This window comes from Perna viridis, chromosome 6 (assembly GCF_037379345.1).
Source record: "Perna viridis isolate PV_CMFRI_1.1 ecotype Kerala chromosome 6, ASM3737934v1, whole genome shotgun sequence".
NCBI classification, from domain to species: Eukaryota; Metazoa; Mollusca; class Bivalvia; order Mytilida; family Mytilidae; genus Perna; species Perna viridis.
This window is the reverse complement of record NC_142450.1, coordinates 13,902,599-13,920,890: the sequence shown is the minus strand read 5'-3', so window position 1 is coordinate 13,920,890 and position 18,292 is coordinate 13,902,599.

Sequence of the window (18,292 nt, the reverse complement as noted above, 5' to 3'; positions counted from 1 at the left end):
TATCTTATTTATTGTGGATTTGCATCGAAAGGTAATCTTAGTAATTTGAAAGAAATATTTAAACGTTGCTTTTTTTTCAAATTTGAATATTAGAACATAAGTAAACAAAATAACGTCATACTCGCTCAGCCAATCAAAAGACAGAAGACGCCACTGGTGACCCGGGGTTATATTTGTGAGAAACTTGTGGAACGAAAGGTGTAGGCAGTCCCAAGATAGCTTGTTAAGACTTTAGTAAACTATCAACCGTTTCGGATAGAACAATCTATCGCAGGATGACACAATGTGGTTTGGAGTCCTGCTCTTTCTCTGACATTAATAATGATCAATTGAACAAAACTTTAGAGGATATTAAACATTCGTGAATTTCTACAATGTGGCGAAACAATGCTCAGACATTAACCACTTGGGGAACAAAGGTACGCATAGAAATAAAAATGTGTGTCATGTAAACGTGTTCTGGGGTATGTTACTTTATTTCCCTGTATCAATTTGATCCGATGGAGCAGTGTAGCGAATAGAGTCGTCACATTCTGAGACGTTTGTATAATATTGATTTGTTGTGACATGCATCATTAATTTGATCCTCTATCCTACATAATAACACCTAGATGAACTGTCCCGTACTACCATACATCGTGTACTAAGTTAGAGCCCAAGATTAATCCTACGAGGAGGAATGACCCGGTCAGCGAAAGCTATATTTTTATATAGCCTAGCTGGCCGAGTGGTCTAGGGCGCTGAACTTAGTGCAGGCGGTGTTGCCATAGATGTCACAGCGGTACGAGGTCGAGTCCCGCGGAGGAAACGACCAAAAATTTGCATCGCAAATTTGACAGTTCTGACATCGTTGGGAATTTTTCAGACCCTTCTATATATATATATTCATAATATTTTGAACGATCTTTGCGTACAAAAATTTAAAATTAGATTTTCACCAGATAATGGGTACATTACATTAATTATATATTGCAGTAAATTAATATATAATTATGCACATCGAATGCGAATGTAAAGTACTGAAAAGTCGCGAACAATATTATGGACTTAAACATATTCAAAGGTGCGTTCGATTGTCAATGTGACATTAATACATATATTTTTCGTTATTAGATTTAGACGTGCTATTTTTGTCTTTTCGGGCATGCACAGATATCTTAAATTGTACCCATTGTTAATTAATAAAAATTAATAAGACCATACATATGTAAACAGGACCTTTACACATCAACTGAACATATGTTTTTTTTTATGGAAACAAGATTAGACACTACAGTTAAAATGAAACTGGATGATTTTTCATTGAGTTGGTCTACTATTTAACCAGACAGTGTTGCAAAATTGCATTCGTGTGTTCGTGTTTTTTTTTTTTTGTACTTGTCAGTTTATATTTCCACTTCTATAAGCGATTGGTTGTTACTATCTACTTGTTTCTTTTTGAATGATAAGTTGTGTATACATAATGTACATATCAGCTAAACAGTATATATACTACTGTTCCTTTATTATGACTAAGGGTAGCCGAAGGAACCAAATTCTAGCAGAAATATGCAGGTTTATTATCGGTACATGTTACAGTAAACCTGTCCTTTATTTTAGAACTACGGTTTAAAACATACCTGATAATGCATATGGTAAAATTTCTCTGTAATTATCAGTATAGGTTTATTATCGGTACATGTTACAGCAAATCTGCCCTTTATTTTATAACTGTGCGGTTTAGAACATTCCTTATAATGCACATGGTAAAATTTCACGGTAATTGATTCGATTACTTCTTGTACATTACTTTGTAATCATTTTGGATTGTGATCCTCCAATGTTTTTGTATTACTAATTCTGGTGCATGACTAGAAACTACTCCTTTAAAACGTGTACGACAAATCGAAATTTTCAATATTTATACAAGATTATTATTATTTTGTTGTTGGTGGTGTATTTATTTGCTTCCTAATATGGCTTTATTCAAGAAAACTAATATCTGCTCATGTTTAGAATAAATTGAATGATTAGGGGTGTACCGTAACACAAAAACCATTAGAATTGAATAAATTTATTTCTGTCCTACAGTCTGAAACTTACTTTTGCGATGTTTAGCGTATACAGCAATAGTGAATCAAAAAAGAAAAAACACCGACATGGATGTAATTCTATTGATTTACGCTACTTGAAAGCCTCTTTTGCATATTCAAGGGAATTTACAGCAGTGAAAGTAAAAATGATTTTGGATTGACAATTGACTTCTAAAGCCGTCTTTTCTATCATTTCCAGGATTTTTTATAGTTTCCGCTATGCTTACTTATTTTTTTCGATTATCTTTACCTTTTACTATTTCTTTTATTTTTTAAAGTTTGATAATTTTCCAAAGGGTTCCGTATTCTTATCAAGTTTTGGCATAATGAAGTGTTCACATAACGCCATATGTGTTTCTTGTAATGTAATACATATTTACACAACATTGTGCATCGGTATAGATGTTCGGTGCAATGAATTTTAATATCATGCGAGTAAAGTTTTGCAGCATTTTCAAGTTATTTCCATATAATGTAATGAAGTAACCATGTAGGTTATCTAACAAATGAACCACATCACGTAATGAAGATTGCTTATCGCGTCATTAAGTTTTCACATCACGTAATGAAGTTTACACATCGTATAAAGAAGTTTGCACATCGTATAATGAAGTTTGCACATCGTATAATGAATTATTCGTATAATGTTATGAAGTATTTATACCATGCAAATAAGTATTCACATAACAAAGTGAAGACTTAGTATTTATATCAAGTAATGATATTTTTTAAGTGATACAGATTTAATATAAGGTAATAAAGAAACAAAAACATAAAAAGGTTTTTAGCAGGGTACAAGAAGCATTTGTATCGTCAAATAAGGCAGTGATGGCGTTCCAAAGTGGATATTCTAGTCTTCATACATGTAATATTTCTGACATCGTTTACCATTTTCTTCTCGAAGTGGTTTACATTTAAACATTTGTAAGTATATATTAGCTGGCAAACCAAAAATTCAATACTTTTCTCTCTGTGGTAGAAATCATGTAACAAACGTAGAAGCCCCAGGCATTTCAACCACTCGATCAATGAATTGAGAACCAATGACGTAAAACGGTCACGTGACCACACGGCTAATTTAAATTTGTATGGCTTGGGTCATCGTCGATTTTGAATCAATTTATCTTCAATTAAACGACGTGAGTGACTACCAGGGGCATTTTAATTGTATATTATAGGCGCTCTGCCCACAGAGCAAATGGGTTGTATGCCCAGGTTGTGGAATGGGATACCCCTGGCGTGTTACATGCTGGGGTTGCCAGGCTATAATCCAGAAAACCTGACCGCAAACCTTAGTCGTGCACCGTGTTGGGAAAGATGCCACGTTCCTCGCACGTTAAAGAACCTTGCTGTGGAAGACAAGAAAGAACCATCGTTAAACAAAGCATGAATATCATCGTTCCAGGTTGTTCTTTGTTGGTTGGGGAAATATGTGCAAATAATGACATGGACACCGCGTTTTTATGTAAAACTACCGATAAAATATGTCAGATGTTTATTACTACGTGATATATGTGTAAAGAAAAGCATAGAAGATTTTGCGTCATAAATCAGCTTTTCGAGATTCAGGAAGTAAATAGTAAAATGCTGATCGGTCTTAGGATTTCAATTCGTTCTACTTTGAATTGTTGACGTTTCAAATCATCTCGTAGTCAAAAGGTAGTATCAAATATGTCTTTCGAGGACTGTCGAAGGCAGAGCGAACTTATACAATAGACAAGAGTATTCCGGACTTTGAAGTGGGCAGTTGCTGGTAATTTGAAATATATTAGAATTGTTTTAATATGGATACAGGTTCCTGAATATTACGGACGATTTCAACGTACTAGCATCACCGACAGCATGCCCCGGTTGGGCCAACGTTTGTTCAATAGAGTCATTTACGTTGGGCCTACTTGGGGTACTCAATGTTGGCCCAACGTTGTAAGTGCAAAGAGAGCCAACGTTGGCACAAAGGGTGTCTGAGCATGGTCTTCATTGAGATACATTAGAATTATATTTTATAATTTGTTCAATTGTTATGTTGCAGAGTGCTGATGCTATGAATTAGATATCAAAGATAGCACTCAAAATTCCCATCAGTTTAACATATAAATTCTGAACAGTTAGACTGTACCAATGACAAGCTGATTGCAGTTGATAAGGTTTAATGTTTGTTTGTTTGTTGGGGTTTAACGACCGAGCAGCAATATTTCAGCTATATTCAGGCGAGATAAGGTTTAAACGAAATCTATTATCAAATTAGCAGATATTACAAGCATTGGTATAATAGATATTGAAAATTTGCAAATCATTTGTATTTGATAGAAACATGATAATGCTTGTCACTGTTTTACGTTTAGGTAGAATTTACATTGAAAATATGTATACCTTTGTTCAAAATGAAAGACAACTATTGTTTTGAAAAAAAAGGGGTATTATGTTCTCAGTTACAAAACTAAGGCGGAGATAATCACGTACATTATTGTTATCGTGAGTTACATTTGGTTATTCATAATAAGTTTGTTTGTTATTAAGTAGTTGTCTTTGTAAGAATAATGCAAAATCTGAAAAAATGTGATACACCTAAAAAAAGACTACATATTTTTATTTTTGTAATTAAGTTGTTTTATGGGTCTATACTATGAAATGTGTAATTATTCATTCAAATCTGCCTGCTCTTAGGAGATAATCGACATTGAAAATACAGTAGATTCTATTGTATTTGAGCACCATTTACAGAGTTATCTCCCTTAATTTTGAAATCTACAGTGCATTCTATATAATCTATATCTCCTAAGAGCACGGGTTATATGAAAACCACATGTTAATTTCTGTTTACAATGACATTTCAAACAAAATATCAAAATAAAAATATGTAGGCTTTTTACCCATGAATCACTTTTTGCATAATCCTTAGCTGGATTGCCACTTAAGTACTAAATGATAAACACGAATACTCGTTACATAAATATTAAACATGCACATAACAGTATTTTTGAAAAAGCCAACAGAGCTTTTTTTGGTGTTTCAACGTTAGGCCAACGTTTGCCCATCTTAGTATCGCAGTTTGGATGCAACACAATTTTTCTTCAATATGTCCGGATTTGATTTCTTGTTTCACTTTACTTGAGATCAAAATACACTTTCGCATCAAGAATAATATGAAGTCTGTTTTAATATCTGTATCACCAAAGTTGTTTTGACATTAGTTCAATATTCGCTTACCGTTGGCTCTGGGTTGGACTAATGTAGAAAAAATATGTAAGCATGGTTTTGATTTAAAAATTGAAATTTAATAATACTCTCAAGTACAAACAGCTTCTGAAAAAGTTATTACAGAAAAAAAATAATGCAAAGGTTATTCTGAATAGTAGGGCCAACGTAAGACCAACGTTGGGCCATTGTAAAACCTTTTTATGACACGAAAGTATTTAAAATATCAAATATTTATGGTAAACAAAAATCAAAAGGAAATATTTTCCCAAACCACTCACTGCTACATTGGGCCAACGTTGGGCAAACGTAATATTGCCAACGCCAACTAAAAGCCAACGAACTGACCATCAGCCAACGTTGGCCTAACGGAGGCATGCTGTCTGGGATTCGAGCTCGCAACAGACAAGGTAGATGCTACAGGTCATAGATGAAAACTTCAACATATGATGATATTGAAAGAGTAATCACGGGAACCAGGATTCAAGCGGAAATCAAAAGTATGCAATCCGGGGAAAAAGACCAGACATAGAAAACAGACACACACAAAACAGATTATAAAAAACCTAAATAATACATACAATGTAACAAAAGTAAATGAGCAACTAGGACTCCAATAAAAATTGGGAGCATGGATCAGGTGCACCGATAGGGTAACCGTCTTCTGCTTTTCAAGAAACACCCGTCGGGTTGCTCATAAAAGTCAAGTCCAGGGTCCAGAGTAGACGAAAGAGGAAAGGAAAATTATGACAATTGAACAAATTAGTTTTTATGGAAGATACAAACAACAATGGTTCAAATATAGAAAACTCTACTGACAGTAAGGCAGATCTACCAATATCTTGCACTAACAATTGAGCAAACATATGATAAACCTATAGATTGATTGCTTGATTGATTGATTGTTGGGGTTTAACGCAAAAACCGAAAGACGAGGAGTCATATAGGTCAATGTCTGTTCGGCAAATTTTATTGTCAAATTTGGGGGTCAATACGTTAATTATCCACCAATCATGTTATTAAATTGGGATATGACGATGTTCATCATTTGAGACGATGTTTTTTTTTATTTTTCAACATCTTACATTTAATTTATACATGATCTTTTGAGAAGCTCTTCAATAATATCCCAGCGGGCACCCCACGTTGAATCAACGTAGAAATATGGTGACAAAATTTTGGCCATTGCGCATTTACAGTGCCGGTGGTTGAATTCAATTCCGAACAGTATTTGTCTTGTGGCAATATAAGCTACACACCAAATGTCATTAGACTATTATGATTAATTTGTAATATAAAATTAGTAATTTGCTATATCAAATTAGTAATCTGTTACAACAAATTGTTAATTTGTTGTATCAAATTAGTAATTTTTCATATCAAATTAGTAATTTTTCATATCAAATTAGTATACAGTTATATCAAATTATTAATTTGCTATATCAAATTACTGACTTGTTTTATCAAATTAGTAATCTGTAATATCAAATTATTAGCTTGTTGTATCAAATCTGTAATAACAAATTATTAAAAGTAAAATTATTTTCTTGGTAGAAAATTTGCCAAAAACAGGTTTTCGGATTTGCATTTAAGAGTTTTAAGAGTTGCATACATTGCAATCTAAAATGCAAGTCAATGTTTGAACATGCTGTAGACCGGACAAGCTTATATGGGAGCAATAAATCTAAATAGCATCTTATGTTTCAAATGAGCCCAATTAATAAATTTTGAATTGATTCAATTTACCTTGGAGAACAATTGTAACCCATATCCGGGCATAATTTTCCTTGAAAGGTAAATATCAAAATCAACAAACTCTATGCAATAATTAAGTACCAGTCCACATAAAAATCAGACACAGTCAATGGTAAAGTGATTCATGGTCAAGAAAAACCCACCAAACAAACGATGCGTTATTAGTCTACACATGCTATACTTTCACATAACAACAATCTTTTCTGCATTCAGATGTGCACTTTTTAAATCATTTATTTATCTCCCGCTAAAATCAACCAAATGAAGCCAAATCGAGAACGATTAATCTTTATCTCAAAAGTGCAACAACCAAATGAAAAACTAAGACTGGTTTTGTGATCAGTTACTGTTTCTTAACAAGAAATAAATGTGAAATAGGTGGGTTTTTGACATGCATGAATCACCTCCTGTCTGTATTTTAGAAATAATGTTGCTTTAAAGGAAAAAAAAATCAATATTTATTACTTGGGATAATTGTTTACATTTCCTAACTTTTAAAAAAGTAAAATAAATGTCTGGGGGTCATAGTACCTCACTTTGGGGAGGAGTTTTGTTTTATTTTGCTTTTTAGTGTTTTGTTTTGCTTTGATTGATTGAGTTTTTTGTCTTTGTTTTCAGTGTTGTTTTTTTCTGTTTTGCCCATTTCGACGTTGAATGAATACCAGTAGCGACTGACAAGTTTATAAGTAAAAAAATAAATGTATCAGACTCTCTTGAGAAATAAGGAATATAATATGCAATTGAAAAATAATATTTCATTCAAAAATGCATTACAAAACTTAATAAAAAAACAAAAACAATCATTCAAGATTTTTATTGAGCTCATGTTGCTGTTGTTAGTTTTTACCCGTTTTCGTTTGTTTGTGTGTTCTGTTGTACAATTTGTGTCAAAAGAATAGGCCCACAGCAGCACTAAGCTTGTCGTAACAGGCGACTAAGTAGTGCTCAGAACTCTGGCCGTGGGCTAGGGCGCTCTGCCCACAGGGTAACTTGGTTTTGTGCTCAGGAGGTGGAATGGGGCACCCTGGCATTTTATATGCTGAGGTTGTTAGGCCATAATACAGAAAACCTGACCTCTGACCGTAACGATGCATCGTGTTGGCACGCATTTCTCGCACGTTAAAGAACCTTTTTGTGGTATTCTATCGGAGTGGGAACCATTAGGCTTCACCACAGGAGGTTAAATTGTCCGACCCTACCCACCTCTCAACATTTCAAGTGGCAATCAAAATTTGTCGAACCTGTTGTCCTTGTGTCTATTTTTTCACTTCCTAATTATTTTATTTGTTTGTCAACAAGAATCTTTGTCAATTGATTAGTCTATACATATCAAGGTTTTTGTTCGACATACACCGTTGAATGCAACATATAAATGTTCTGCTGCACATGGTGCTTCCAATATGAGAAAACCAACTTACTATCCGTGTCTTGTAATAGTTCGTTTTAAAATTTTCGACTTTGTCATAGTTTTTTTATTAGATTTTTAACAAAGGGAAGTAACTCTTCTATCTGGTAGATTGGTTTACTATCTGATTGGAACAAAGGCAGCAGTAGACTACAAATTCAAATATTTAATTTATTTGAGCTGCAGTAAGTACTTGGATACTTTTAAATAATGTATTTTAAATCATTTAGATACTTACTAAAGTGAAAGAAAACTTTTCAAACGTGTAAATTATACGAACATTGTATACAAGTGTGTTTGATAATATCCAATGTATTTTCTGGGTTTTAACTAACTTAAATATTATCAGGATACAGAAAAGAAAAAAAAATAGATCTAGAAGACCATATGTAAAATTATTTACAATACATTGTCATCTAGTTATTGATATTATATCGTTCGTTTTCCATCGTGACGGATGTTATGGGCATAAAGTAAACGACTATAACAGACAGGTGGAGACTATTAATTTCCATGGAAACATACCAACGATTATTCAATATAGCTTCAACGTTGAAAAGATTTAAGTAAGGTACACAACACTAACTGATACATTGACTTATAGTTTCCATGGGGAAATGAAAAGTATAAAATTGCGACATTTAACCTTTTTTTTTTTAAATGTACCATCTTGATATCAATGGTCGATGTACCATGTGCGCCCAAAGATGGAAATAACATGAATTAGTTATATATACGTTTTCGATGTGGTAGGATAACTATAATGATCAATTTTTAATTGTTCTTATTAGAAATTATTGCGTTTAAACACAAAACTTTGCAATTAAATGCAACAGATATTTTGTTTAAGAAAAAAGTTTTGCGTTTCAACTCAATTAAAACAATAAGAACAAGTGACCCGAATAAGCTTCCGTACAAAACAAGAACGACTTTACTTTTATTTTCTGATTATTGTTTTTAATTTTTGACAAAGTTATGCGATAAAAACTACTTTGAGATAGGGACGATGCTTGTTGAAAACGTCAAGAAGTTTGGATTATTTGCAGTCACTGGATCAACCGGAGTTAATGACATTACAGTTACTTTATACTATTTCGCACCAAGAGAAACAACCATTCAGAAGGCTTAATAAAAATCAAATGAAATCAAAATCAGTTATAATATTTATGACATAAAGGGGTATAGCGAGTTGTATAAATATATGAATGCTAAACAGTACCCCGATGTCGTGCTGTTGTCATGTATTTCATTTTAGAGTATTTCGTCTTAAAACCAATGATCCTTATTTATAATATGATAGTTCACAAAGAAAAAAAAAATAAATGACTGGCTCTAAATGAATTGATTTTAATACACACAACAAAATTAAAAAAATACAATATCAACCAAAATATCGAGAAGTATCAAAACACTATGCAAATTCAGAACCATTTGAATCCAAAGACATCGAAAAAACGTGAGAAGAGTAATCATGGACGATCCACTCACAAAATATAGAAAACAGTTAAAGAAAAAGATTTTGTGAGAATCATGCAAATCTGTAAGATGTGACACACCTAAAAAGGGCTACACATTTGTATTTTGAAATTAAGTTCCTTTATAGGTCTATGTTGAAATGTGTAAATATTTATTCCAATCGGTTTGCTCTTAGACAATGATCCACATTGAAAACTAACATTTCCTATTGTAGTGTCATTTACAGAGTTATCTCCCTCAATTTTTGAATTTTATAGTACATTCTACATAATTTTTCTCTCCTAAAAACAAGGGTTATATGAAAAGCCAAATGTTAATTTTTGTTTATTATAGAATTTCAGACATAATATCAAAAATAAAAATATGTAGGCTTTCCTACCGCGAATCACATTTTGCATGATTCTTATCTGGAGTGCTACATAAAATATAATAACATAACAAAGCTTATGACATGAAAATCAAAACATCCCACAAAAAGTGTTTAAACGTCTTTGGTAAATATCATGAAAGTTATTTATATAATTTTATTTATTTATTTCGGAAAAATGTCGTGGTAAAAAACGAAAAAAAAAGATATGGCTGCATTATTCATGTGTGAGAATATAATGAGTATGAAACCTATCGATTAAACGTAAGATTTGCCAATTGAATATTGACTAAAGTAGGAAATCAAGTGCAGTAGTAAACGTGTGAATTCAGTTTAGACAGGTTAAACCTGCGAGTCAAGGGTAAGCATGTTTTTAACATTAACCATATAATACAAAGCAAGGAAGAATGTTTAAAGCAAATTATTGTGTTATAATATTGATAAACACAATCCAAGTTTAATTAAGAGAGTAATTGTTACGAATATATTTGTTTCGCTTTTAATTAATGCATTTTTTAATTTTTTTTTATAATGGTGTATTGCAAATGTTACCATATGAGGGTGTGCTGCTTTGTGAACATAGAAATGTGTGGGGATAAATTGTAAGATATGGAAACATAGATAGTAAATAATTAGTAGATTAGTTTATAAATATAAAAGTGATAACAATGATAACAATAGGAAAAATAAATAGGAAAGTGTTTGGTTGCGTAGTGATTTCATTTCGAGTATTAAACAATAAATACATTTTCTTCAAGTAGCAGTCTTTATTAAAGTCAGACAGGTCAGTTACAGACTACATAACCAGTCATAATTTTTCATTTGGGTATTGCGCTTTTGAGATAAAGTTTGAATACATTGTACATGAAATTAGCACTTTGCAAGAGTTATCGTTCTTAATTTGGTTCGGTTTGGTCGTATTATTGTATGTAGAAGATGAATGTATGATTTTCGCAAAAGTGCAGATTTGAATATGGAAAGGACAACTGTTACGTAAAAAAATATAGCATATGTACATTGAAAACGCATTGTTTGTTCGGTGAATTTTTTCTTCACCATGAATCACTTTAATATAGACAATGTCTGAATATCACAATGGACTGGTACTTAACATGCAATTTTGTCTGGACTTCACTTAGTCAGAGATTAACACTCCTGTCTTAAATACTCTACTTAAACTTGTCCACTTGTTGAATATTGCTTGATATTCTATTTTATGTCATTGATCGTTGTATGTGTAAATCCGATGACATGTTCGGTTACAAAATTATCAAAAAAGCACGTGAGCTGGTAGAGATATATCAGAGTCGCAGCAAAGGAGTAGATGTTTTAGCTGTTAAAACCATTAATATCACAACTGTTACTCGAGTCTTTATAACGTCGAACCAAGAACTTCAAATAAAGTAACATATTTTAATTTAACAATTTTATTTTAAGTTTGTATTCAAGTGCCACATTCAGTGTAAAAATCAGGAATTGGGAGGGACATCATTTTTTTCTCAGTTTGGTCTTTTTTACATTTTGGGAAGAACAGAAAAGCTATTTTAATTTAGTCTTAAGCATCTGTGACGCAGATATTTTTGGCGCTTATATTTGGAAAAAAGTGCGGGAAAATTTTACGCCATTTTCCGTAGTGTATTTTTACTAAATTTAACTTATCAATTTCTTAAAAATGCAAACTTTATAAACACTTAGATGATTATATATCGGGCTTATGAGGTATGAATACCTGAAAAAAAATGCAATAAAACCTCGGTGGTTATTTTTCATGTGCCACACCCTATATACATTGTGCCTGATTATAAGGCAGGGACTTACTTCATCGACGAACAAAAATAAATGATACAAAGCTTATGTTGAATTTTTGAAAAGTGACAGTCTCGTCCTTTGTGACATGGACTAAAGGCACTATTTGTCGTAAGTTATCTACTAAATCGGAATTTGTGTAAGGTGTACAGTACCTCAATACATGGTCATATATAAAATATGGTATCCATTTTCTTTCATGTTTTAAGTTTTATTTATATTTTACTTGTATGTAGTTCCTTTTTACCTTTTAAACGTGGATATTGTTCACTAATTCATTATTCATATTTACGTTTAATTTTTACCACTTCACAACATTTATTATTTTCAAATTTTAAATGATGTGCTTCGAGAATTTTCTTTTATTAATCATTAACATAAAATTTATACATGCTTTAAATCTATCGATCATATTTACTATGATAATTATCTACTCACATATGCAGATTCACATTTACAACAGGGGCCACGGTAACGTGTATTGAAATATTTAGCTGGATATATGATTACATTAAGCAGTGATTTTCTCCGCCGTTATGGAAAATGATGTTCGTAGTGATCAAAAAGTGTTAAACCCACTCTATAGTTAAAAGAATTATTGGCAAACCAAGACAAAAGGACAAGCTCAAGTTAAAGATCATGTCCATATATTTACTACAATACAGGAGGAACAAGACTGTGATAACATCCTTAAGATATGTACATAGTTCACAAGTCTGAGAAGACAAATATGGACAATGCCAACTATTGAAAAATTACACGGAATACTATAGTATTATTGCGTAAGGTTTTCCATATTGGATTAGTTATTGGTCCGCGGATAGCCATATTGGAGTGAGGCGTAGACAAAGTCCGATATTTCTAGCCGAGGACCAATAACTCAGCCAATATGGAAAACTTTATGCAATTATACCTTAATTTGGCTAAGTGTGCTAAAAATGATAATATTCAAAATGAATACGAAATAATAATAAAAAACCACAGAAAATCCCACTTTCTAATAGTGCTAATAAATGAATGAGTGAAACAAGAGGTTTTCTTGCCCAGGTCTTACAATAACAAGGAAAATACTAAGCCCCTATACGAATTTCAAGGATCTTTGATAAATATTTGTACACACATTTTGCAGTTGCTTTCTTGCTTCATATTGATTTAGAGGATTGTTTCATTATTGGTATTTGTTTTTTTCTTAATCTTCTAATTTCAAATGGTTCCAATAAAAAAAAAACCTTTGACTTGAGACTGTGACTTGAGACTGTTTCCAGTCATTTTTCATTTATGACCCTGATCATTTCGCCATTGCTGTTCTGAAAAATAAAAAAAACAAAAATGACAAAAATAATCCCCCGCTGCAGTTTCAAATATCATTTTATGTAAGACGAAATAATTTGAAAACACCGATCAACAAAGCCGTTCAATTTTAAGTAGTCTAGTATTCACCTGGCCGTGGTTGAAATAAAGTTCCATGGATGCTACAATGGAGAATTCGGATAAATTCGATTTTGAATTATTCTGAAGATATGGAGAGTTTTCTGCACAATCTAAAACTAACTATAGGTATTGATTTTAATACTGTTCAGTAATGTAGGCAAGACACTATTGGTTATACTATTTTTTTTAATTTAAGGGTGTTTACATGAGTAAAAAATCTTTGATATTTTGTTCTCAAAAATTAACAGACCAATCAATACACATACTGTGAAAGTATACAATTTTTTGTGGATATGGGAAGAAACACAAGTTCGTGGATTCTGGAATCCGTGATTTTAAGATTTTCAGTATACACATCAATGGAATTCTCCTTTTTGTTGGGAACCAAATTTCGTGGTTTGGCCTAGCCACGAAAACCACGAAAATTGTTACCCAAATAACAATAGTGCTTTCACGTACTGTCTTGATATTATTTTGATTTATTGTTCATCTGTTTTTAAGGGTCTTGCAATGAAAGTTTCTTTTGTTACAAATCCTTTCTTCAAAAAAAATTATTATACCGATCGATCAAAAAAAAAAAAAAAAAAAAAAAACTTTGGACAAACAGTCAACAGCGCTCACACATTTTCACTTGATACTTGTGTGTTTAGTGCAGTAGAGTCATTTTTGCTTTTTTAAACTTCTTTAGAATAGATTAAAAGAAATTTATATTCATATTGCATAATATTCACATTAAGTCGTACACAAGTCTGGTAGACACCCGTGTCATTGATCTCGGACGCATGCCAAGATAAAAGAACTCGACAACGTTATCTTTAAGTCAACATAACATTAATGAGTTATTCATAAGTTCTTTACTAAGTAAAGTAAAGAACTAAACCGATGCACAGCGAGTAATCAACGGAACCAAGATTGTAGTGAAAATCAAACGAATATATGCCAAGGATAAAGACCAGACGAGGAGAATTTACAAACACACCAAAGAACGTAAAACAACCAAAATAACAGGTCTAAAGAAACAGAAAAACAAATAGCAACCCGGACTCATTTGAAAACTTGGAGCATAGACCAGAGGGCTGGTATATTACTTATCATTCCCAAACCTGCAATCCGGAAGTAAAGTATTCGCAATAAAGCCTATGATCCATCCGAAAGATCATCCCGGGCAGAAAATTTAATGAAATGTACTCGATCATGTTACTTTCTCGACACGGTTATTACACCAATATGCACTGCGGTCAATCATCCTGCTTGATAGAGCTTTTTTATTCAGAATAATTACGACAATTAAAAACGTAGCAATTTGCACGTCTACAAATGTACTTAAATAATCTTGTTTCGACCTCCTTTGTTTATTACTTCCTTTAAATTAAGTTGCAGTTTTGTTTGTATTCTGACGAACTTTACATAAGTACACATAGAAACTGACTAATCATTAATAAGTGCCTTTTAATTATCCAGCTGAATGTTTTATTAGTCGTTAATATTTAGTCTCAAATTAAGTCAATGATTTTATGTAACATCACCAAAATTCAATAGTTGTATCTTGTATATAAAAAGATACTTTTTTATGATCATAAATTCCATATCTGAAATCTTAAAGTTATATTTTATATAAGATATAGTTTTTTCTTTTAGGCAAAATGTTTCGATTGACTTTGATTTTATCAACCTTATTCGTGTTAATTAAAGTAGTCCAGCACAATTCACAACATATTGTGAGTGTGCATATTGCACATTTTTATATTCGAGAGGTGAAACTTATATACCTGCTCAATGTAAATTTGCAAACATTTCTTGTCACTTGTTTATCCTTGCTATCAGTTTCTTTCTTGCAAACATTGAATTAAATTATACATAGTTGGCAGCAATATTGAATTCATCAAAACGTCCTGTGATATTAGAACACAATACACCACACAAATTCACAAATTTACCAGCCTCGAATCGGACCGTCAACCTTTTACGTCAGTGATACAAGCGGGTATCTTGAAAGCTATTATTGAATCTATGCCGCGTATGGAGTATGCAGGAGCAAAATTCTAACATTGTAGAAGTACGTACACTGGTATTGTAAGCTGCAAAATTAAAAACAAAAACAAAATATAAACAAATAAATAAATAAATAAACAGACGCAATATTCAAATCTTCTACCAGTGTGATTTTACCAATAGAATTTAGCCCTCTGGGGAGCAGTTACATTTGTTTTATTTACAAAAATTACAAAATTTTCGATAAACGGTATAATTGTGATCTATATCGTATCAAACATATATTTTCGACAGTCGTGCAAACTTAACGACAAACGTGATGACTTTTCATTCATAATTGTCACCTTTCCTTTCATCTGTGGCAATATACCTTCAGCACCTGCGTATTAAAATTTCATATCACAACTCATACATTATGGCTGAGCTTGCCGTAACTACGCAGATTTTTTGTATCGCGATATACTTCTTTAAACAGGCTTCTGGAACAGGGTTATGTTGATACAAGATTGACGTTATCACTACAGATCTAGAAGTTTTTTTGGTCGTCAACTTAACGACAAATGTGATGACTCTTCATTCATAATTGTCAACTTTCCTTTCATCTGTGGCAATATACCTTCAGCACCTGCGTATTGAAATTTCATATCACAACTCAGACGTTATGGCTGAGCTTGCCGTAACTACGCAGATTTTTTGTATCGCGATATACTTCTTTAAACAGGCTTCTGGAACAGGGTTATGTTGATACAAGATTGACGTTATCACTACAGATCTAGAAGTTTTTTTGGTCGTCATCATGAACACGTTAATCGTTACGATGTATCCATTTGCACCATGAAAACTGATCTGTTCAGCTTTCCGTCCCTCTTTCATCGACCCCCGGACTTGACTTTTTTATGAGCAACTCGGCAGGTGTTTCTAGAAAAGTAGAGGATTCTTACCTTAACGGTGCTCACGGTTTTTAGTGGAGTCCGAGTTGCTCATTTACTTTTGTAAATGTAAATTATCATAGTTTCTTTGTGTTCTTTGGTTTGTATGTTTGTTTTCCATGTTTTGTTCTTGTCCCTTGATTACATTCTTTGATTTCCGCTAGATTCTTGGTTCCTTTGGTTACTCTTAAAATTCGTCTAAGCCATTAATTCCAACGGGAATACATATTTCATCGGTTATCACCGTGATATTGCCATTTTATGCTGACCCTCGTTTTGATTATTTCCTGACGATTTTGTTCTCATTTCGGTATTATTTTTACCGTTTTGCTTATTATTTAAAGTACATTAACACATTTTGTAAATTTGCTAGATGGATTCTACAGGCGATTCAGACAAACAGGAGAAAATATCATTGACTGATGTTCATATTGATAAATTTGGTAAAGCAACCGAAATGCAAAATGGGCACATGACCTTATCTCAAAGGGCAATTCAGTATTTTCGGAAAAATTTGACGCTCGTTGCGATATTAACTGGAGTAATACTTGGTTTTACGACTGGACTTATCATCAGACTTTTTCAACCATCAGAAGATGTGTTACTTTGGATAGGTGAGTACAATAAAAATCTGTTCCCAGCACCTGTCGGATTTATTCTAGTAAAGTCGACAACTGTGAGGGCAAATTTTACATGAATTTTGTTACCATTTATTTATCAGAGACTATTCCCGGTCCTACATAAAATGCCGCAAAATTGGTCTAATTTAAACAGAACGGGAGTTTTTAGATTTTAGTTAGTTGTTAGTCTCATCAGTATGTATGATTTTTAAAAAAAATATTAATGTGAATATGAAAATGTATGAAATAGTACATAACGTCTTTTTTATGATAATTTCTGTAGACGAATTATCATAATTTACTTCATGAATTCGAAAGATATTCTTTAATAATCTATTTGCAAATGAGAAATGTTGACCTGTCGTTTCACATTTTGTATTATTTGGTAAAAAGATTGATTGATTGATTGATTGATTGCTGGGGTTTAACGCCCGAGCAGCAATATTTCAGCTATATTCAGGCGATGAACATGAAAGGGATGATAAAATGAAATGATGAAATGAAAAAAAGGGTGGGACACAAGGGTTATAGGGTCGACAAATTTTGACTGAAACAAGAAAAAAGGGAGGGATGCGTATTATAGCCTAACAAACCCAGCATGTAACAAGCCAGGGGTACCCCATTCCAACACCTGGGGTACATATCCCAGTTGCTCTGTGGGCATAGCGCCTAGCTCCCGGCTAGGTTTCTGAGCACTATTTAGTCGCCTTTTACGACAAGCTTAGCACTGCGGCAGGTATATTGTTTAGACACATTCGTTACATATTTGGAAAACATTTAAGAAGAAAATAGCGTCCATACTTTCTTTATTTTTTGTAATTTATTATCATAATTTACTTCTTCAATTCAAAATGCATTTTTAATGAGCTATTTTCATATAAAAAATGGTGAATCATCGTTTAACCTTCTAAACTACTTGGTGATAAAAACAACAGATACTCACTTTTTTATTTCATTAATACAATTTGTGAATAATTGATTGCAAGCATATTTTATAAAAGGTTATCATCTGTGACATATTTTGGCAAACATTTAAGAAGAGCATACATCCATACTTTGTTTATTTCTTGATCGTCATTTAGTTTTAAAAGTTTGGTCTTTCGATACAGCCGTAACGTTAATGGATACGAATTACAATAAAGTTGATAATGTAATAGGAATATGATAGTAGAGATCAAAGGGATTGGAACAGAAATCATAAAGAACATAAATAATACGCACTTAGTAACGGAAGTAAACAAAAA